Source organism: Xenopus laevis, chromosome 1S (assembly GCF_017654675.1).
Source record: "Xenopus laevis strain J_2021 chromosome 1S, Xenopus_laevis_v10.1, whole genome shotgun sequence".
Lineage (NCBI taxonomy): Eukaryota > Metazoa > Chordata > Amphibia > Anura > Pipidae > Xenopus > Xenopus laevis.
In genome coordinates this window covers 72,990,359-73,014,264 of record NC_054372.1, presented here as the reverse complement: position 1 = coordinate 73,014,264, position 23,906 = coordinate 72,990,359, and positions in this window count along the sequence as shown.

Sequence of the window (23,906 nt, the reverse complement as noted above, 5' to 3'; positions counted from 1 at the left end):
TTTCCTCTCGTCTAAATGAGGGGCCTTTGGTGCGATGAAGAAAAAACATGTCCAACTATCTGTCTATAATGCCCTAAAATATACTTATAAAGAGTAGTCATGTCCCTTTGTATGCATCTCTCTTCTAGAGACAACAACCCCAACCATGACAGTCTAATTAATAGACTAATGGAAGACTAAATCTTCCAATAACTAGTTTATTTGCACGTCTCTGCACTCTCTTCAGCTTATTAATATCTTTCTTAGATATTAGAATTGAACTGCATACTCCAGGTGAAGCCTTACAAGGAACCTATAAAGAGGCAAAATTATGCTTTCATCCCTTAATGTCCTTTTTTAAGCAAGACAGTACACTGCCTGGCAAAAAACCCTAGATCCTTCTTAATTAAGGAAACTCCCAACACACTGCATTTTCCAGTTTGTGGCCCGGTTTTCCAATCTAATCAAATCACTCTGCAAAATGACAACATCCTGCATGAAACTTATAGTTCTGCACAATTTAGTATCATCAGCTAAAGGTGAACTGGTAATTGCAAAGCCTTCCTCCAGGTCATTAATAAACAAGTTAAAAAGCAAAGGACCAAATACAGACTAGGGATGTCGCAGACTGTTCGCCCGCAAACTAATTCGCGCGAACATCGGCTGTTCGCGTCCGCCGAATGTTCGCGAACGTCGCGCGACGTTCGCCAATTTGGGTTCGCCTTAGCTGGCGCTTATTTTTGACCTCTCACCCCAGACCAGCAGATACATGGCAGCCAATCAGGAAGCTCTCCCTCCTGGACCACCCCCACACCCCCTGGACCACTCCCCTTCCATATATAAACTGAAGCCCTGCAGCGTTTTTTCATTCTGCCTGTGTGTGCTTGGAAGAGCTAGTGTAGGGAGAGAGCTGTTTAGTGATATGAGGGACAGTTGATAGTAACTTTGCTGGCTAGTAATCTACTTGATACTGCTCTGTATTGTAGGGACAGAACTCTGCAGGGATTTGAGGGACATTTTAGGTTAGGTAGCTTTGCTGGCTAGTAATCTACCTTCTACTGCAGTGCTCTGTATGTAGCTGCTGTGGGCAGCTGTCCTGCTGCTGATCTCTCATCTGCTGACTGCTGCCTGTAACCCAATAGTCCTTGTAAGGACTGCTTTTATTTTCTTTTTTGTTTTTTTTACTTTGCTACTGTAAGAGCCCAGTGCTATTAGTCTAGCTGTGTTGGGGAGTGGGACTGGTGTGCTGCTCCTAGTAGTTCAGCACCAACCAGAGTAATTTTTTTTTTTTAATATATATATATTTTTTTTTATTTTACTTATCTTACTGTTCTTTAACGTGTCCAGTGCTGTTTGCTGTTCTTCATAGTAGTGCACCAATAGTAGTGCACTTGCAGGCATTGTTTGCCCAGTGTGTTCTTCAAACAACTGCCACCTAGCTGTGTGAGCTTTTTCACATTCTGTCTAAATATCAACAATAATACCGTCTCCAGAAACACCACCTGAGTGACGTTTTTCAAGCAGCAATAATATATTCCGTATCCACTGCTGTAGTGTATACGTTGACCTTGCAGGCATTGTTTGCCCAGTGTGTTCTTCAAACAACTGCCACCTAGCTGTGTGAGCTTTTTCACATTCTGTCTAAATATCAATAATAATACCATCTCCAGAAACACCACCTGAGTGACGTTTTTCAAGCAGCAATAATATATTCCGTATCCACTGCTGTAGTGTATACGTTGACCTTGCAGGCATTGTTTGCCCAGTGTGTTCTTCAAACAACTGCCACCTAGCTGTGTGAGTTTTTTCACATTCTGTCTAAATATCAATAATAATACCGTCTCCAGAAACACCACCTGAGTGATGTTTTTCAAGCAGCAATAATATATTCCGTATCCACTGCTGTAGTGTATACGTTGACCTTGCAGGCATTGTTTGCCCAGTGTGTTCTTCAAACAACTGCCACCTAGCTGTGTGAGCTTTTTCACATTCTGTCTAAATATCAATAATAATACCGTCTCCAGAAACACCACCTGAGTGACGTTTTTCAAGCAGCAATAATATATTCCGTATCCACTGCTGTAGTGTATACGTTGACCTTGCAGGCATTGTTTGCCCAGTGTGTTCTTCAAACAACTGCCACCTAGCTGTGTGAGCTTTTTCACATTCTGTCTAAATATCAATAATAATACCGTCTCCAGAAACACCACCTGAGTAACGTTTTGCAAGCAGCAGTAATATATTCCGTATCCACTGCTGTAGTGTATACGTTGACCTTGCAGGCATTGTTTTCCCAGTGTGTTCTTCAAACAACTGCCACCTAGCTGTGTGAGCTTTTTCACATTCTGTCTAAATATCAATAATAATACCATCTCCAGAAACACCACCTGAGTGACGTTTTTCAAGCAGCAATAATATATTCCGTATCCACTGCTGTAGTGTATACGTTGACCTTGCAGGCATTGTTTGCCCAGTGTGTTCTTCAAACAACTGCCACCTAGCTGTGTGAGCTTTTTCACATTCTGTCTAAATATCAATAATAATACCGTCTCCAGAAACATCACCTGAGTTGTTGTTGTTGTTTTAAAAAAAATGCCAGGCAAAGGCAGGCCGCCACGCAGAGGCACTAGGGGCCGTGCTGCTATGCTATCCTGTGGCCCTAGGAAATTGCCCAGTTTTACAAAGGCAATTACCCTGAACTCCCAAAATGCTGAAGAGGTAGTTGACTGGCTTACACAGCACACCCCATCCTCTACCGTTTCTAACTTTGCCACAACATCCTCATCCTCCTCTGCTATGGGCACCCCACGTAACACTTCCTCCACCACCGGCGCCCCTTCTTCACTGGAGTCAGAGGAGTTATTTACACATGAGTTTCTTGAACTGAGTGATGCGCAACCATTATTGGCAGAAGAAGATGAAGGAGATGAGGACGTTACACCAGATATAATTCTGGCAGACAACACAACAGAGATGGACATAATGAGTGATGAGGAGGTCCCCGCTGCTGCTTCCTTCTGTGAGCTGTTAGAAGAAATTGATGCATCTGAGGAGAATGATGATGAGGAGATTGATGTTTTGTGGGTGCCCAGTAGAAGAGAGCAAGAGGAGGATAGTTCAGATGGAGAGACGGAGAGTCAGAGAGGCAGGAGGAGAATAAGACTTAGAAGAAGCAGGGAGGACAGCTCGCAGGGAACAGTAGGGCAACAACATGTATCGGCACCTGTGGTCAGCCGGCCAACGCACCCGCCATTGCCGCCAACTTCTACTGTTACCGCCAGATTGCCAGCTTCAAAAAGCTCAGCAGTGTGGGATTTTTTTAATGTGTGTGCCTCTGACAAAAGCGTTGTAATTTGCAATGAGTGCAGTCAGAAACTGAGTCTTGGGAAGCCCAACACCCACATAGGTACAACTTCTATGCGAAGGCACATGAACGGCAAGCACAAAGCACTATGGGAGCAACACCTCAAAGGCAGCAGACAAACTTAAAGCCACCCTCCTTCTGGTCCAGCATCTTACTGCTCTACCTCTGCTGTCCTTGACCCGTCTGAACCACCCTCCACTCCGCCTTCCACCTTGACCACCAGTTCCCAGTCATCTGCCCCCAGCCAAGTTTCTGTGAGGGCCATGTTTGAGCGTAAGAAGCTAATGTCTGCGAGTCACCCCCTTGCCCGGCGTCTGACAGCTGGCTTGTCCGCACTCTTAGCCCGCCAGCTTTTACCATACCAGCTGGTGGACTCTGAGGCCTTCCGCAAATTTGTAGCAATTGGGACACCGCAGTGGAAGGTACCCAGCCGCAATTTTTTTTCCAAGAAGGGAATACCACACCTGTACCACCATGTGCAGAGCCAAGTCACCGCATCTCTTGTCACTTAGTGTTGGGGCAAAGGTCCATATGACTACTGATGCATGGTCCTCCAAGCATGGTCAGGGCAGGTATGTCACCTACACTGCCCACTGGGTGAACTTGCTTATGGCTGGGAAGCAGGGAATGCGTGGCTCAACAACAACAGTGGAGTTGGTGTCACCGCCACGGATTGCACGCGGTTCTGCCACCACCTCTACTCCTCCTTCGCTCTCTACCTCGTCTTCTTCCTCTGCTTCCTCCTCCTCTGCTGCTGGGTCCTCCTCCTCCACACCTGTGCACCCCCAGCTCCCCCTAGGCTATTCGACGTGCCAGGTACGCCGTTGTCATGCTGTCTTGGGGATGACGTGCCTGGAAAGCAGAAACCATACCGGATCTGTACTCCTGTCATCTCTGCAGTCACAGGCCGATCGATGGCTGACCCCACACCAACTGAAGATCGGAAAAGTGGTGTGTGACAACGGAAGCAATCTGTTGGCAGCACTGAGACTGGGCAATTTAACACATGTGCCCTGCATGGCACATGTTCTGAATTTAATAGTCCAACGTTTTGTCTCGAAGTACCCAGGATTCCAGGACATTCTCAGGCAGTCCAGGAAGGTGTCGGCCCATTTCAGACGTTCCTACACAGCCATGGCATGCCTTGCTGACATTCAGCAGCGGTACAACATGCCAGTCAGGCGTTTAATTTGCGACAGCCAGACTCGCTGGAATTCAACGCTCCTCATGTTTGAACGTCTGCTACAACAACAAAGAGCCGTCAATGAATACCTGTTTGAACTGGGTGGTAGGACTGGATCTGCAGAGCTGGGGATTTTTTTCCCCCGTTACTGGGTGCTTATGCGCGATGCCTGCAGGCTCATGCGCCCTTTTGAAGAGGTTACAAACATGGTCAGTCGCACCGAGGGCACCATCAGCGACCTAATACCCTTTGCTTTCTTCCTGGAGCGTGCCGTGCGACGAGTGACAGATGAGGCTTGTAGACCAGCGTGAAGAGGAGCAGGAAGCGCACGATTTCTGGTCGGAATCACCAGAACGAGCCCAGGCACCTGCTGCAACGCAGGAGAGGTGTCAGAAGTGGAGTCAGAGGAGGAAGGTGGCTTTGTGGAGGAGGAGGACCAACAGGAGCAGGCTTCCCAGGGGGCTTGTGGTGACCTTTTGGGGACCCCTGGTCTTGTACGTGGCTGGGGGGAGGAGACCGTGGATGATGTAGTCCTTGATAACGAGGAAGCGGAGATGGATACCTCTGCATCCAACCTTGTGAGAATGGGGTCTTTCATGCTGTCATGCCTGTTGAAGGACCCCCGTATCAAGAGGCTTAAGGAGAAGGACTTGTACTGGGTCGCAACGCTACTAGACCCTCGGTACAAGCATAAAGTGGCAGAAATGTTACCAACGTACCACAAGTCCGAAAGGATGCTGCATTTACAAACCAGCCTGCAAAACATGTTGTACAATGCTTTTAAGGGTGATGTCACTTCAGGAACTCATCAACATTCCAGGGGCAGAGGTGCCAGTAATCCTGCCACGAGCGCACCTGCAAGGACAATGCACTTTGGCCACTCTGTAACGTCAGACATGCAAAGGTTTTTCAGTCCAAGGCAGCGCCAGAACCCTTCTGGATCCACCCTCAGAGAACGCCTCGACCGGCAGGTAGCGGACTACCTGGCATTAACTGCAGATATCGACACTCTGAGGAGCGATGAACCCCTGGACTACTGGGTGCGCAGGCTTGATCTGTGGCCAGAGCTGTCACAATTTGCCATGAACCTCTTGTCTTGCCCCGCCTCAAGTGTCCTCTCAGAAAGGACCTTCAGTGCAGCAGGAGGGATTGTAACTGAGAAGAGAACTCGCCTAGGTCACAAAAGTGTGGATTACCTGACCTTTATTAAAATGAACGAGGCATGGATCTCGGAGGGTTACTGCACGCCGGAAGACTTGTTCTGACTCCCCATGCAGCTGTCCTTCTCTGCACGCCGCATGACTCCACACACAACTGTCCTTTAGCGTCCTCCTCCCTCTGCCACCATTACAAACTAGGGTGCAAACCCTACTGGTTTCATTTTAATCAAAACTTTTTGGACAGGTAAATCCTGAGTTTTTCTGGCCTCTGTGCTTCAGTGGCTGCAACCAAAATTTTTTATATTTTCAGCATTTATATGGCATATTTTTTCTGGCCTCTGTGCTTCAGTGGCTGCAACAAAATTTTTTTTATATTTTTAGCATTTATATGGCATATTTTTTCTGGCCTCTGTGATTCAGTGGCTGCGACAAAATTTTTTTTATATTTTCAGCATTTATATGGCATATTTTTTCTGGCCTCTGTGCTTCAGTGGCTGCGACAAAAATTTTTTATATTTTCAGCATTTATATGGCATATTTTTTCTGGCCTCTGTGCTTCAGTAGCTGCAACAAAATTTTTTTTATATTTTTAGCATTTATATGGCATATTTTTTCTGGCCTCTGTGCTTCAGTGGCTGCGACAAAAAAAAATTTATATTTTCAGCATTTATATGGCATATTTTTTCTGGCCTCTGTGCTTTAGTGGCTGCGACAAAAAAAAATTATATTTTTAGCATTTATATGGCATATTTTTTCTGGCCTCTGTGCTTCAGTGGCTGCGACAAAAAAAAATTAATATTTTCAGCATTTATATGGCATATTTTTTCTGGCCTCTGTGCTTCAGTGGCTGCGACAAAATTTTTTTATATTTTTAGCATTTATATGGCATATTATAGTCCTTTCCTCCTGACACTGGGCCCTTATTTCTATGTGCCCTAGGCGACTGCTCAGATAGACCTATTGAGGATCCACCACTTTAGAATATAAGGTGTTGTAGGCAATAAACAATGGGCTTGCACCGCTTGCACCGTATTTTCAACAGGCCCCACTGCGACTACTTAAGATACTGCTAGGTGGAGTACTTTTTGTATGGTAATCTAGGGTACAGTAGATCTATAATAATAATCTTCCCGTATCAGAAAGTTTCAGGCCACTGACCATTACTGCCTTAACCATATCAGAATATTGGCTGTTTTTATTTCAGTGGTGTGGGTGTTCTCATTCAGCTGAAGAGAATCTTAAAAGCAAAAATGCTTTAATTTTAAATTCTACATAAAGCTTTTCCTGGTAAAACAGTGTAATTTTTTTTTGAGGGTACTAGAGTAACATACTAGAGTAACATAACTGATGTATTTTATGTTCTTTGATGGAAGTATGGAAAATATTCAAAACTATATTCCAAAACTGTAATAATTTCACTGGAAAAAAGTTCAGCATCAGCATTTATAAATTAATATATCTATAAAGGGCTGCAATGTTTTATTATGTTAAAGTATATATATCTAAAATATAAATATATACCTGTAGCTAAACACTTTTTAGAAGTAGGACACAGGCTACCCACATTCTGATATATTGGGGAGTAGATCTAAGTTGTTACTCCAAAGAGAAGTTTTCTGGATGAAGAAGTTGAATGCATTGGCACCAGCGGGTTTAAATGAACATTGTTCTTTTTAGTGCTTTTTGGATCAGAGTGGATCAAGATTAGGGGGCACATTTACTAAGAGTCGAATATCAAGGGTTAATTAACCCTTGATATTCGACCCTCGAAGTAAAATCCTTCGACTTCAATATCGAAGTCGAAGGATTTACCGCAAATACTTTGAACGATCGATCGAAGGAAAAATCGTTCGATCAGAAAAAGCTTAGAAAACTTATGGGGAAGGTCCCCATAGGCTAACATTGTAGCTCGGTAGGTTTAAAGTGGCGAAGTAGGTAGTCAAAGTTTTTTTAAAGAGACAGTACATCGACTATCAAATAGTCGAACGATTTTTAGTTCGATCGTTCGAATAGAGGTCGCAGTCGTAGTCGAGGGTCGAAGTAGCCTATTCGATGGTCGAAGTACCCAAAAAAACGAATTTTTTTCTAAAGAGACAGTACTTCGACTATGGAATGGTCGAATAGTTGAACGATTTTTAGTTCAATTCGTTCGATTCAAAGTCGAAGTCGTAATCGAAGGTCGAAGTAGCCAATTCGATGGTCGAAGTGGCAAAAAAAACATTCGAAATTCGAAGTTTTTTTACTTCAAATCCTTCACTCGAGCTTACTAAATGTGCTCCTAGTTGTTTATTTTTGAATTGATACATGCTATTTTGTTTTGATATTTTGTTAATATATGTTTCCACTTTTTTATATCCTTTCTTTTTTTCTTGTACTAAGTTTGTTGCTATTAGTCTGTTTGACATGGGAATCAACTGATGATTGATTATCCATGTTTCCTTGTTACAGGGTTGTGTTTCCTGTCACATGGTTGCAGGGAGACACACTGTTGGGTGAGTGTTCTTGGTTTTAATTATTTAAGTGCACTGTGATTTTATGGTTTTGAGAAATTTCCTAATAACAGACCGAAACATCGACCTATGTTTTGACATGTAAATTAATAAAAGTTTGGAAATTTTAAACATGCCCATATATATATCCCACTTGCATTTATATATATACTGTTGGCCCAATAGCACATTTCTCATTGTTGTACATTTTTCAGATCTTAAAATAAAAAATATTTCAGTAACACATAGCTTGTGTTTTTCAAGCAGGTTGAATATTAAACAGAAAAAATACCCTCAACTTTGGCATAAGCTCATTCAATTGGGTAAGTAAAAATGGTGCATAGCACTATATAAAATACCAAAATGAAATGCATATTTATTATTAAACAGATATACATGATTATTCAGACTGTGTGGAAACCATGATTGTCAGCCATTATTAAACTCCTACTTAACTTATCATTAAGTCATCCTTTACACCTGAATCATCGAAACTCTCTCCTTTACATATTTCCACGTTGAAGTGATTGACTCTGGGGACTAATGTCCCCTGCTTTCCAGTGCTCTCTGCAGGTAGAGACCGTTCCTGCTTTCCCCTCCCCACTAGCAAATAATATCAAATAGCACCATGTCCTTTTGAATCCTAGTCCAGGTGTTTCTACCATTTTCTGGAAAAAAATACCAACCTTTCATCTCTGTTACATTGTTCATCAAACTGACAAGTTTAACCAAGTAATTAACAAGGGATCAGAAGAGCATTATATTCCTAGTACCCATGATGACTGACCTGCTGGAAGCTGCAAAAATGCTTGGGTTTCCTCTTCAACATAATAAATTGACTTTGCATTTAGTTTGGTCTCCAAGGTTGTTTTCCACCCTGATATACATATTTGCTATCTTTTGCATACATATGTACTTATGCAAAATTCTAAAATACTGTTTATTTGGTATTTTCCCAGAAGCAATGGGAAAAGCACAACCCAGAAACGTAGAATCTATGATATTTACACTTGGGAGTGCCAAAAGTTAGGCACCCCCAAGTGACTGTATTTACTTACCTGACACCCCGGCAAAGGTGCTCCTATTGGCAGAAACCTGCACCAGCCTGGTGTTCTGCCAGCGAGCACCACAGAGCGATCGTCTTCTTCAGTTCTTCTCTTTTAAAATTTCCTGGGGCAGACACATGCACAGTAGAACGAAATAGCTGGCTTCATCATTAAAGTTTGGCTTTTCGCTCTACTGTTCGAGAAAACTGAAAAAGCAGGAAGACGATTAGTCAAAAGGCTTTGAAGGCATGTCACCGAGTAAGAGTTTATTGCAAAATTGCCCAGTGCCCTGTATACATTATATAATAAAATTGTTTTAGTAAAGATTTGCATTAATCCTATAGCAGGGAGTCGGTCCAATGGAATATGGGCTAAGCAAAAATACTATCTAAAATTACGATATGGTTACATGTTCTGTATTCTATATGTTGAACGTATAATATAAGCCCATAGCTATGATTGATGGCTATAAAGTTAACAGCAGCTCCCCATCTTATAATCTTGTTTTTGTATGCCAGTATGCCCAATATGTTCTGGACTGCTCCTTCCACTGACAAACTTAATGGGGGAAAAGTAAAGCAAAATTTACAAAGTTTGCACCAGGTTATTAGACACGGGGAGGCACATTTATCAAGGGTTGAATTTCAAATTCATGTGAGTTATTTATAACAAATAAAAAAACAAACAAATACAAAAAGTATTGTAGAAGTGATACCTATATTGGCTAACAATAAAAATACATTGCAAGCTTTTGGAGCACCAAGGCCCCTTCGTCAGGCACAATACAAATGAAAGCTAGAAACGCACAGCATATATACTGTGAGTCATTTAAAACTCCCCTAAACGAAACTATAAATTCCAAAATCGACTTACCGAAATTTATTAATAAAATCACATTTTTTTATAGTCGAATTCAACTTCCTCCCTATGCATTTCAGAATATACATTTGGTATTACAAATAAAAATCCAAATTTTTTTTTTTCTTAACTGGTGACCAATAAATGCTCCATGCTGATTGGTTGCTTTAAGGGGCAGATTTACTAAGGTTCAAATTGAAAATTCGAATTGGAAATTTTGAAATTTTTTTATGAGTTGATAGCATTTGATATTGTGCCCCACAAATGGCTGCTTTCTAAACTAAGGTATGTTGGGCTTAATGAAGTCCTTTGCACATGGATAGGAAACTGGCTACAGGATCGGGTACAAAGGGTGGTTGTTAATGGTACATTCTCTTCTTGGCGTAAGGTTCTTAGTGGGGTCCCTCAGGGCTCGGTATTAGGTCCACTTTTATTTAACTTGGTCATTAATGACTTAGTGGAGGGTATGTGTAAATAATGTATCAGTTTTTGCAGATAACACAAAACTATCCAGCCCAATAAATTTCATCCAGGATGTGACATCCTTGCAACAGGATCTTGACAAACTGGAAATCTGGGCAGCTAAGTGGCAAATGAGATCAGTGTCGGACTGGCCCACCGGGATACCGGGAAAAGTCCCGGTGGGCCCCAGTCCTTGTGGGCCCCCACGACCACACTTTGTCACTGTCAGTGCTTTGTGAGCTGCGCTCCGGTTTTTGCGCTTGACTTGCATTGTGCACTATCCCACAGCTATGGGCCCCCTGGGCCCCCAACCCGCTGCTGCTCCACTACTCCACTACTCCACCTGATAAAGCTGTTGGGCCAGTGACACGCTGTACGCATGTTTTAGCTGTGCAGATGATGTCACTGGCCGGCGTCCTTCGTGTGGGGGAATCAGAGAGAGGCTGAGTGGAACAGCTGACAACCATAACTTCCGCCTGACAGGTTCCTGCACTGCACTCGCTTCATGTCCTGTAAAAGTTTGTTAACAGCAGTGGCGGCCGGCAGGGAAAGAATGATTACTGTTTCTTCACAAAACAAATATTAGAGAGGAGGGAGTGGGGAAAGCAGGACGCAAATTAGATATGTCTAAGCGATCGTCAGTCTGCCCTTGGTGCCCTGTAATAGGAAACTTTACTGCAGCTGAGACAGTGTTAAGTTGTGCGAGAGTTGTAAATTCCAACATTCTTATCCAGGCACACAGTTTAACTCTGCATTTCACGGACCACACAATCTCTGATGTAGTGATGTTTTCTATCACAGGGCAGCGTGCAGGCTGTCCATCACTCAGGAATATATGTGTCCTGCTTTCTCTCCCGCCCTCCCCTCTACAAAATCTTCTTATTGTGAAGAAATAGTTCTGCTCTCTCCTCTCCACTCTGTGCTAATAGACTCCCTGTCTGCAAAATAGACTAGCACAAGATAGGGGAGAGGAAGGCTGAAAAGGAATATGAAAAGAATACAAGTGGAGAAGAGAATTGGGGAATGGGAGGAGGGGAAAATAGTAAAAAGTTATGCATCATGTCATAAGGAAAGAGTAAACCAGAAAAAAACAAAAGGGGCAAGGAGATATATAGAAAAGTGTCAAGGAGATCATTGGTAAAGAGAAAAGGAACAGATATTAAACAGAAGGGGTTTTACAAAAAGGGAGAGGAAAATCAAACTAGAGGGCTAGTGGAGGAGAGAGAAGCAGAATGAAGTAAAATGATAATCACAGGAAGAGGCAAGAGAGGAAAATATGAAAGTACAAGAGCAGGAATACTGGAAGAAGAAAAATGCAAATTGATAGTGAGAAGAAGAGAAAATAATAATAGAAGACTGGGACAACAAAAGCGAGTATGTGAGTAAAGTGTTGTGCATTACAGTTACAGTTATACTGTTTTTGGTCTTGGGCCTCTGCTGCAGTTTGTGTTGAATCTGCAAATGTCCTGCCTTGTGTTTGGTTAATTTATACATGGAGCTCTGTGTTTATCCTATTTTGTTTTCTGGGGGATTGATACATAAGGGTAAGGTCACACTGGGCGATTTGGGGAGATTTAGTCGCTTGGTGACTAATCGCCTCCTCTTTGTGGCGACCAATCTCCCCAAAAGCCTTACCTCTGTCTTGCACTGGCTAAAATGAAAAATTGCCTGTGGCATGGCACACGCGTCACTTCGTATTCCTAAGTCGCGGCGACTTCGGAATACGAAGTTGAACAAACAATTTTAATTTAATATTCTTTTTTTTTTTTTTTAATAATTAATAAAAATGTTTCTTTTTACATTTATTTGTATTGGGTGGGCCCTTGAAGTTAGGTTTCCTGGTGGGCCCCAGGCACCCCAGTCCGACACTGAATGAGATCCAATGTTGATAAATGTAAAGTCATGCACCTGGGATGTAAAAATATCCAAGCCACTCATATCTTTAATGAGATTGCACTAGGCAAATCCATTATGGAAAAGGACCTTGGAGTCCTTGTAAATGATAAACTTGGCTGTAGCAAGCAATGCCAGTCAGCAGCATCAAGGGCAAATAAGGTCTTGAGCTGTATTAAAAAGGGACATTGATTCACGGCTGGAAGCGGTCATTCTTCCAAACAGGACATTATTGTATTAGAGAGGGTACAGAAAAGGGCAACTAAGCTGGTGAAAGGTATGGAAAATCTTAGCTATGAGGAAAGACTGGGCAAATTGGGGATGCTCACGCTGGAGAAGAGGTGCTTAAGGGGTGATATGATAACTATGTATAAATATATAAGGGGATCATATAATATTCTCTCTAATGCTTTATTTACCAGTAGGTCTTTCCAGCTGACATGAGGTCACCCATTCCGATTAGAAGAAAAGAGGATCCGTCTTAATATTCGAAAGGGGTTTTTTACAGTGAGAGCTGTTAAGATGTGGAATTCTCTCCCTGAATCAGTTGTACTGGCTGATACATTAGATGGCTTTAAGAAGGGGTTGGATGGCTTTTTTGTTCATTTTACAAAATTTGCCAGGTTATGGAAGTTTGAACAGAATTCTGGGGTGTGTATGTGTTATTACAGTTTTGCTAATGAAGTTAATTGCCCTTAAATTGCCCTTAAATTGCCCTTTAAACTGCAAATAGCAGTTTCCGCAAGAGACCTGCTTATCTTAAATTGTTGCAATTGCATCTTTGCTTATCTTAAATTGTTACAAAAGTATCTAAGTATCTTTTGCTGGAGATTAAAGAAAAAGTTGGGACATTTCACTAACAAACCAGGGACTGCTGGTTGAGCTGTCAAAATTGTGACTGTCCCACGAAATACAAGTTAGTTGGGAGGTATGTATCCCATATATAATAAATGATACAAAGTTTACCCAGGAGTAGTAACCAATAGCAACCAATAAAATATTTAATTTTAAGCACATGACCAGTAAATGCTACTTACTTATTGGTTGTTAAAAAACAACTTATTGGTGTAAAAAAATCTGCACTTTAAATTATATAACCCCTCTGTTTTACTGAACATTTATAAGGGAAAATTATATAAACCATATTTTTCCTTTGAAGAAATGATCAATGTTAATATGAAGGAAAGTATAATGACCTTATAATCAGAAACATTCTTATTTTAGCCAACAGAGAGGCACTGGAAACCGCCACTGCTGCTTCATATTCACTTAAAAGGAAACAGGTGAGCTGGTACTGGGTTTTTGTTAAATGCAAATGCTCTAAACAGTGAGCAAAAGCATTTACACTGTTAAGTACATTTATTTAGTTATTCCTGGTAATCATGCGACTATATAATTTCTTTCCAAAGGACAACATCAGTATGGTCAGTCTAATAGCTAAGATTCCAGAAATGGTTGTAAGAAAGCATGAATCACTGAAGAAGTCCGCTATAATCATAATTCATAGGAGTGTTTTGATACTATTGTGTGTCATGGACCTTGAGCTGCTATATGCAGAATATGCAAAAATGTCTATACAGGTATGGGACCTATCATCTCAAAACCTCTTATCCAGAATTATGGGAAGGCCATCTCTCATAGGGGCAGATTTACTAAAGGGCGAAGTTGTGAACGCTAGCGACTTTTCACCAGAAATCCCATCTGCAGTGACATAGCCAATTTACTAACAGGTGTAGGCGACATTTCGTTAGCGAATGGGACCATCGCTAGTGTTTGCACTCTATCGCAAGGCTACATTTTGCTCTGGCAACGGTACTCTGCAAATTCATTAAAGTGCAAATCTCTTTCAAGTTCACTTTGCCTCCTCAGACCAGACGAACTGCTAAAATTAAGTTACATCTTCCTCAATCTTATGTTACTTACATCATATTCTGTCTGCCAAAAATGTATTGAAGTAGAAAAAATGCTGGCAACTTTTCTTTTTTTAAACGGGATTGCCTGCAAAAGTCCTAACTTGAACTTTTTTGGGTTAACATTTTTGCCCAGACATTTGTACAAAAGGCAGTTATTTTGTTAGATTTTGTTTGTACTGGAATCGGTTATTTGAGTGATCTCTAACACATCTGCTAGGAAAGGGAGCCCCCCTATAAGATATATTGGATCATTCATCAGATACCCAACTGCTTCATGAAGACAGAATGAATGCATAAGATCACTAGTGACTTTTCGCGAGGCATAAACGAAAGCTAGCGAATCTTTGCTATGAAATGCTTGCACTGAAGAAATATCACTAGCAAAAAGTAGCCAGCGTTCGCCGCCCAGGACACAACTTTGCATTTTAGTGAATTAGCGTAATGCTAACGAATTTGCGCCTGGCAAAGTGTTGCGAAGTGGTCGCTGGAGACAATTTGCCACCATTGGTTGGGGATCACTGCTCTAGAATATGAAAAGTTGGTCCTATAAACTGTTATGTGGTTTAGAGGCATCAATGCTTATAAAGAAAGCATGTGTCTATCTATTTATGTGATTATTAGATGATTATTGCCTGCATGCAGAAAATAACTCTTTGCTCCAGTTGACATGAAACAATGTTGTTGTCATGGACTATTTCCCAGCACAATTTCAGTTGGTTACTGGAACTTGCAATGAATGAAATTGAGAATCTTTGTAAGTCTGTCTCCAAGCTACAGAGTTGCATGTCTATTCTGATTATACAATGTGTTCATCCGTCGGAAAAGGCTGATTAGCACTTTTTATCCAGCAGGACCCCGTGACTCACACAGCTTCTTTGTTCCATTGCTAAGTGCTTCTCTCATTTAAACTGCTGCTAATTTTGTTTTCTTCATATGCAGCATTTGTTTTCAGACTTATTTTGCCCAGTCACAAATTCCTTCAGACCCTATAAACAGCAGACATTCTATTCCGTAACCCCTTCCTTCCTTGCATTTGCTGGATGTGCAGCTGGCTTTCCATTATAATCTCCAAGAATTTATATCATGGCTTTACATAATTAGAAAAGGAAATTGGTGGAAAGAAATTTGATCAAAAAGCGTTGACCTTTAATTTTCAGAACGTCTATCTTTCTTTGCTTCACCCATAGATAATATATTATTATACTTTTTGTTCAACTACTGGCCTGATTTTTATTTTATTTTTTAAATTTTTTCTCTTTAAATGCAAGGATCAAAAGTAATATTAGGAAATTCTTCTTCACATAAGGGTGACTGACACATATTATTATTATTATCAAAATCCGAAATGTTCTCACTATTTTCTAAAAACCACTCCGACCAAATCTGCACAGACTTTTTCCCACTATTTATCAATGCATTTTCATGAAAAATTATTGTGCGGGAAAAGATGTGATAAAATCCGAATTGTACAATTTGTTTGAATTTGTCGATGAAAACTGCAACTTTTCCGGATATTGACGCCTGAAACTTGCAACTTTTCCTGAAACCACAAAATCTTCAAAATGTCAACAGGACATCTGCCTTTGACTTTTACATAAACTCAGCAGGTCTGAGTTGGAGTACTTTTTTATTCAGACTTTTAACACAAGCAAGGTTTAATAAATCTCTAATAATTTCAGGGTTTTTTCTGTGAAAAAATTGTGACCCGAAAAAGTCAAACTTTAATAAATAAACCCCATAGAATAGCATTTCTGTGGAAGTTTTGGGGGCTAATCAGTGTAGGGATTCCTTCCTATATGTGATAAGTCCTAAGCAATTTAAAGGCTTCAAATGTTGCATTTTAATTTTACTAACTTTATCTACTGTACATGCAATGTGAAATATCATACTGGTTAATAGAACTTATTTTATATTTAAAGCATGCAACAATGAAAATGATTTTTACAGATATATATATATTTTTTTTGTTCTTGTTGATGCTAAGCTGATGTATTAAAACTAGAAAATAAATAACTTTCTAACCAAAAAATTGGCACCATCAAGTAAGTCTTGAAATATTTTCCAGCAATTAAAAGTCACAAGGCAATTAATGTCTAACATTACATTGCCAAACGTGCTTTCTCTTTTTTGCGAATTTATATAGAGCTGATGATTTCAAATATATTCCTCCCATAATACCATACTATATGAGATGGACCAACTTTTGTTTTTTTTGTTTTTTTACAAATAAAGTAAATAGCGTCATTTTGACAAAAAAAGGCATTTTTCATACATGGTAAGAAATGATTACTGTTGCAACACTGCTCATCATAAAGATGGGTGTCATAATGAGCCATCACAAAAGGAAACAAACCATGGACATTCAAATACACCATACATTACTATTTAAAACCATGCTACTATTTGTAAAATTTAACATGATTATAAAGATCTCCATGCATGGCATTAGTTATAAGGCCAAAAACAAAGCTCTGTTTAAGACAACATTAAATTACCTGTGACTTCATAGAGCATTTAAGCTCAGGTTGCCAAGTTGCATCCAGTGACAAAGAAGGACACCATCACTGAATACATTGAGGGCTGTGTATGTAACATAAATAGATGCCTGCGACAAAACTCTTCTACATACAATTGGAACTTTGTCCTCAAAGAATAAACAATGCTGTAATTTTACAAATAAAAACAAAGGGTATAGGCCTTCAGGTGGCCATTTTGTGCAGTCACTGAAAGGATCTCCCTCCTTTCCTCCCTATGTTAGGATACAGCTCAGAGAAGGGTTAGAGCTAGGGGTAGAGTTTAAGGTATGGGGTTTGTAACAGCATTTGGGTTGGAGGTAGATCATGAGAACAGTTGGCAATAATGTGATAGGTTTTTACACAGTTTGGGAATGCCACTAGGTATTGGAGTGTCCCTCCTAGGTGTAGATCTCAGGTGGGGCAGTGGTGAGAGAGACAGGTTGGCAGGGGTGCCTGTTGAGTCAGTGTGGTGACAGGTAATTTATTCTTATCTTTATCAGAGTTAGTAGGTTGTTTCAGATATGTTACATTCTATCTTTTTAGTGAACAGGCTTTGGCCTGAAGATTTTGTAATCTTTTTATCTTTTTAAGATACACTGTTTTTTAACACTGGGAGGAATTAATCTACTTTGCACAGTTTGACCTTTCATCTTTACAGCTTGCTTACTGATGTTGCACATGGACATTTTTGATACTTTTTTAACACTACGTTTTATGGGACTATATACGCAATTGCAAGCTGAAGGGCGTTGTTCTCAATTTTGTATGCTAATTTATTGTAATAAGCCACTCCTTATATTGTTTGCACAATGATCATTGTAGTATGCTTGATAAAGGGGCTCGCCCCGAAACCAGCAAGGGGCAACCCTGCTTTGAAGTTTCCTTGAGTGCCAGTGTTTTTCTATTTGAGGATTCACTAGAGGATGCCGTACTCCTAACACTGTGCACCAGGTGTTCTCATTATAATAAGTTTCAGGAGTGTGCTCTGCCTCACCTTCCTTCACTTGAGTCAGTGTGGTGACAGCGGACAAGTTGCCTTTGGACTGGTGCTTTCGGTGGTCTTTTAACTACACTTGTCTTTCTCCAAATACAAGTAAATTCAGTACAGCATTTTACACTTACACTATCATAAAAAATAAACTCTGGCAATTTCAAAAGATCCGTTGTCTCTTCTACTTAATCTACTTTAAGGGGCAGATTTATTAAGGGTCAAATTGAAAATTCTAATTCTTTTATGGACCAAACTCTCAAATTCGAATTGGGAATAATCCAAACTCGATCCAAATTTCGATATTTATCAAACCCTGGCCCTTTAAAAACTCACATGAAGATGAAATTCATCGTTTGATAAATGTGTCTCTAAATCTGGTATTGGCATGTTCAAGAGACTGTTCATGAGGCTTTTCAAATCAGTTGGATTTTCATGTGTAAAATGAAATATTTCTCTGGTATAAATTCATATATTGCGAAAAATAGGATTTTTTTTATTTTTTTTTTGTATTTAGCGCTACAAATTTTTTTGTAGAGGTGGAAATACATGAAATCTCAGGCAGATTTAGAAAGCTCAGTTTCTCCCGAAAAAAACATTGTATAGTTTTCCTAGGTAAACTATAGGTTTCCCTTTAGAAAATGCAACAACATAAATCTATTTCAATAGAATCTTTTGGGGCACTATTTGGTAATGTACCCATTTTCATTCAAATTATAATTTCTGTAGATGTAGTCTCTTATTAGGCTAGATGTTGTCTCTCGCAGAACAAATGTAATGGTTTTTAGCAGGTTGTGGATGCTGCATGCTGCCTCATTGTGATGTCATAGAGATCTTACTCACTGCAGCATACATTGTTTCTTGAAGGGAAAGTTCATCTAAATTTAACTTTTGGTGTCTACTGAAGGGAAGAAATCAAATCCAACCAATTATGTTATATATTTTGTTGTTTTACCACCCTCCCACATACTGAAATGCTCCCCTTTTGCTATAGCTATAGACATGAAAAATGCAGTTATATTTCATTATTATTCAATTACTTCTTCTCTTTCTGTTAAGGCTTTCAAATGATTTTCTTGCTAGGGTAAGTGAAGCAAGGATGTAATAATAGTGACGCTGATACTGCCATTACCTGGGGCGTATTATTGTAGATACCCCAGAGGGGAACTAATTTAAGTGCAATTGCTATTATTTTGTTGTGTGGCCCACTATTAATCAGTTTGGCAATACATGTTCAAGGATATACAGGTATATGGTACCACTCTGATACTATTTTAAAATATGACATGAATACAACAATTTATTGTGTACTTATGAATATAAAGTGTAATTGGAGATGTGTATTGATACATTTGAATCAAAATTTTTCTATAAAGCCATGTGACTCTCATGGCATGCTGTTGTCTCTTTATTTTAGTCTATACTTATCTCCTTATTTTACTTATCTTCATATTTTCTAAATGTATAAATTTAGAACAGTTACAGAGTTGGCGAACCCCCTCCTGGGGCTTCTGTAGAAAGACATTAGAAGGTAAAAAATGAAACTTTAGAAAAACAGTCACACATAGAAAATAGAAAGTAATTAGAAAAAGTCTTTCTTTATATTAGTAAATGGCAATGACAATATTAAATCTACATGTTTTCTTTTTGAAGTAAGAATAACATATACTGTATGGAATTTATGGAAAGTAAATTAGATAAAGAAAAAAACAAATGAAACAAGGGATGAAGATCGTTCGTATTAATTCAATTCTGAAGAAATATGAAAATGTACATCTAAAAGTTAAAAAACAGATAAGATTTTAGAACTGTCTGTCCAAAACTGTGGAAAATTTTAATTGAGAAATGAAAAGCACCAGGGATCACAACAAGAGACATACTGTATCTAAGTGCTGAATTAAATTATTTAGACTGACTTTTAGTTACAATAAGAGACACTCCTAGGTGCTGAGTAAAATGATTTACACTGACTGAACTTCAATTAGAACAACAAGTCACTCCTAAGTGCTGAATTATATTATTTAGACTGAAAGAACTTCATTTACAGGAAGAGACACTTCTAGGTGTTGAATACAATCACTTGGACTGACTAAACTTTAATTATAACAACAAGAGACACTCCTAAATGCTGAATTATACTGTATATTTTAGACTGATTAAACTTCAGTTACAAGAAGAGATACTTCTAGGTACTGAATAAAATTATTTAGACTGACTGAACTTCAGTTAGACCAAGAGACACTCCTGAGTGCTGCATAAAATTATTTAAACTGACTGAACTTCAATTACAACAATTAATGCATATAAGTGCTTAAAGTGATACTGACACATTCCTATAAAAATCATAGGATAGTGTCAATATGAAGTAAATGCTGCAAGGAATAGTTCCGCCGCAAAGCCCTCCCCCGCAAAGCCCCCTGCAAAGCCGCCCCTAGCCTTGTGCACCTATGTGCTGCAGCTTCCGGGTTGCTTCAGTGACGCTGGGCTGGGGGTGAAACAATCCTTCCATAGGCCGAAGCCCTGTTTTGATTCGTAATCAGCCTATGGAAGGATTGTGCCGCCCCCAGCACAGCATCACTGAAATGGTTGAGAAGATCATTTAGCAGTGTCAGAGGGTCAGGTGAGCGCGGGTTTGCCGGGGGCCGGCTTTGCGGGGGGAAATTCCAAATGCAGTATTTACTTGATACTGACACGTTCCTATGATTTTTATGCTTTAATCAAAATTATTTAGACTGACTAAACTTCTGGTAGAACAATGGTCCTAATCTATGTAGGAACAGGCAACAGGACAAGTTATCAAGGAGGCATTGTGGTCCACCATAATATAAAACTGGCCCTACCTATGTCCAGTCTTATGCCACTGGATCATTGGCCTAAACCTAGCAATCCCAATAAGTGACAACCACACAGTACCCCTGCCCCAAAATTGCAAAATTGTCTCAGACCATTAAAAAAAAGTTCATGAAGGTCAGTCAGGTTATACTCGTGTTCAAATTCAAACTTCAAATTGCCTGCCCCTGTACATGTAATGGAAATAAACATTTTTGCAGCAAGCTCTGCTATTTGGCTTTTTCCTAGTAAACCTTAGAGAGAGAGGGGAAGACAGCTGGTTCATAGGCACATGTATACAATATGTCTAATATTTTAAATGGCAAATAGGGAAAATGTAGAGAGAAAACTAAAAAGAAGAGGAAAGCAAATGATACCAAAAACAAATATCAGAATCCAAACATTGCTCATTCATCCAAAATAGTCTGCAGTTAAACAGTTAGGAATGTCTACAAAGCCTATTATGCATATGTATTAAACCATGTAAAACACACATCTTTATTGAACATCTCTATGTATTTTTGTGTTTGATCAAGTCTAGCTTTGTGTTTTTCACATGTGTTGTTTACTTCTCATTCTTACTGTATCTTGTAGAGCAGGCAGGACTTGTTGCTTTCAATAAGAAATTGCTTAATAATGAGAAAACAATCTGTCGGCAAGAGTACTTATACTTAAGTTAACTGTAGGCGATGAAAGAATAACCATAAAACAGCGAACAGTAATAATTATGAATCTGTTACAGAGCAAAACATCTGATGTCCAGAATATATATCATTGCATACAATAATAGACAGCTGTTATCATCAACATTGGCCATTATTAGTCATGCTAATCAAATTAAAAAAGCATGATTAAAATGCCAAAGTAGTAGTTTGGTTCAAGTGCACATACTGAAATTGGTTGTAATGCTCGGACATTTCATGTGGTATGCAAGCAGTGGCCCATATTTGGGCTGGTGCTACCAGAAAGAGGTTCCTTATAAAGAGCTTAATAGCTCTATAATTTTAGTGAAATTGAAGGAGTGGAAGTGTTAAGGACTTACCCAGGGGACGGCAGGGACGCCTGCCGCCCCCTCGACGGGGACGCTCATCTCCGCCGCCGATGCGGCTAGGCCCCAGGCGCTGGCTCCTATGGAGCGCGCGGCGCGCATGCGCTAGAATTAAAGGGACAGGTGCGCTGACGCATTTGCGCAGGCGCTGGCGCTGATTCGCCAGCGTCCAATGGCGCCAAATTCAAATGTTTAAATGGCCATCAGTGCTTTTGTGCCTTGCCCAACGTAGGTTCTGAATATTGTTCCTGGGTGCGATTTTCCTGTGATTCTTGTTGTGACCTTTGGCTATCCTTGATTCCAGTTTGATTTCCGCCTGCCCTGACCCTTTGGCTCGTCCCTGACTACTCTTTGGATGCCGCTCTGTACTTCGACCCTGTTTGTTGCTGACCTGGCCTGTGACCTCGATTACTCTCCTGCTTTCCGATTTTGTACTGCATTCCCGATTGGTTTCGACCCGGCCCGTTCCTGGACTTTGATAACCTTTACGTTAAGTTCCCTTGCTTCCCTAAGTCTCCTCACTATTAAGTCCTGGCGGCATCCGAATAGCGGAGGGCCCCACCCGACGAGAAAGGCGGCGGTTATAGGCCGAAGCGTGAGCCGAGCCCGGGACATTGGGGTTTACTCTGGGTTGTGGGATACTAAACGTTACATTACGTTGGGCCCAAAAAACTAAAGAAGATGGAGCCAGCTGAAGCTACTACTTCCACCACTCCTTCGGAAGCGATTCTGGCGAATCTTCTACAGAGGCTTGGTGAACAAGAGGACAAGCAAGACTATATTGTGCAATGTCTTCACGGTCTTTCTTCCAGACTTGACATGATGCAGCAACAGCCTGTTCCTGGTCCGAGTAATACTACCCCTCAGGCAAGCACTTCTCTACCTCCACCTACGGGTAGTACCTTCCATGAGCCCAAGGTTCCTTTCCCCGAAAAGTTTGCTGGGGATCGAAGTAAGTTTTTTACTTTTCAAGAGGCATGTAAGCTACATTTCAGTTTTTTACCCTATTCTTTCCCTACTGAAGAATCTAGGGTGAATTTTGTAGTTACGCTCTTACAGGGTGATGCCCAGCTCTGGGCATTTAGTTTGTCTCGAAGGTATCCAGCCCGGCACTCTTTAGAGGCTTTCTTTAATGCTATGGCTATAATTTACGATGATCCTGATCGTGCCGCTTCTGCCGACGCAGCCATACGTGCTCTTAAACAAGGCAAACGGCGGGCAGAGGATTATTGTACTGAATTTCGCCGTTGGGCGGTAGAGACGGGCTGGAATGATACGGCTCTTATGAGTCAATTCAGGGTTGGTCTGGCTCCGGCTATTAAAGATAGTCTTGTAAATTTTCCCACACAGTCTTCTCTGGATTCTCTCATGCATCTGGCCATCCAGATTGATCGAAGGCATAGAGAGAGACTCCAGGAGGAGCAGGTTACTTATGTTACATCTCCTTCTGCAAATGTCTTTAACACCCCACAAGTCTTTCCTAGATCCTTAGAAGAACCTATGCAGATTGGTTCTACTCGTCTCTCTTCCGAGGAGAGGGTTCGTAGGAGGAATAATGGGTTATGTCTGTATTGTGGGGATAAGGGGCACTTTCGCAACACCTGTCCCAAAAGGCCGGGAAACGACAGAACCTAAGCAGGTCTGGGGAGTCTTGCTTGGGTGATGTCGTTTCTACTCCCCAATCTTCTCAAATTTTAATTCCGGTTCTTTTGAGACAGTGGTTGTGTGCAGAGCTCTGCTTTTTTGGATTCTGGGGCAGCGGGTAATTTTTTGGATTTTGGGTTTATTCAAAAACATGGTATTCCTTGGGAACCACAGGTTCCATCTTTCAGATTATCCGCCATTGATGGTAGATCTTTGGGTTCCGGACTAGTATCTACTCGATCTAAGATTATTCACATGTCCATTTCCGATCATTTTGAATCCCTTTCATTTTTCATTACTGAGTGCCCACAGACTCCAGTCATTTTAGGTCTTCCCTGGTTACAAGGTCATAATCCCCAGGTTGATTGGCCCTCTGGTAAAATTTTGAAATGGAGTCCTGCATGTATGTATTCTTGTGTTAACTCTGTCCAGACCCTGGCCGCTACTTCTTTAAAGAGTCTTCCCCCTTGTTATGCCGCTTTTTCCGATGTTTTCTGTAAAAAAGCAGCTGAATCCTTACCCCCCCATAGACCC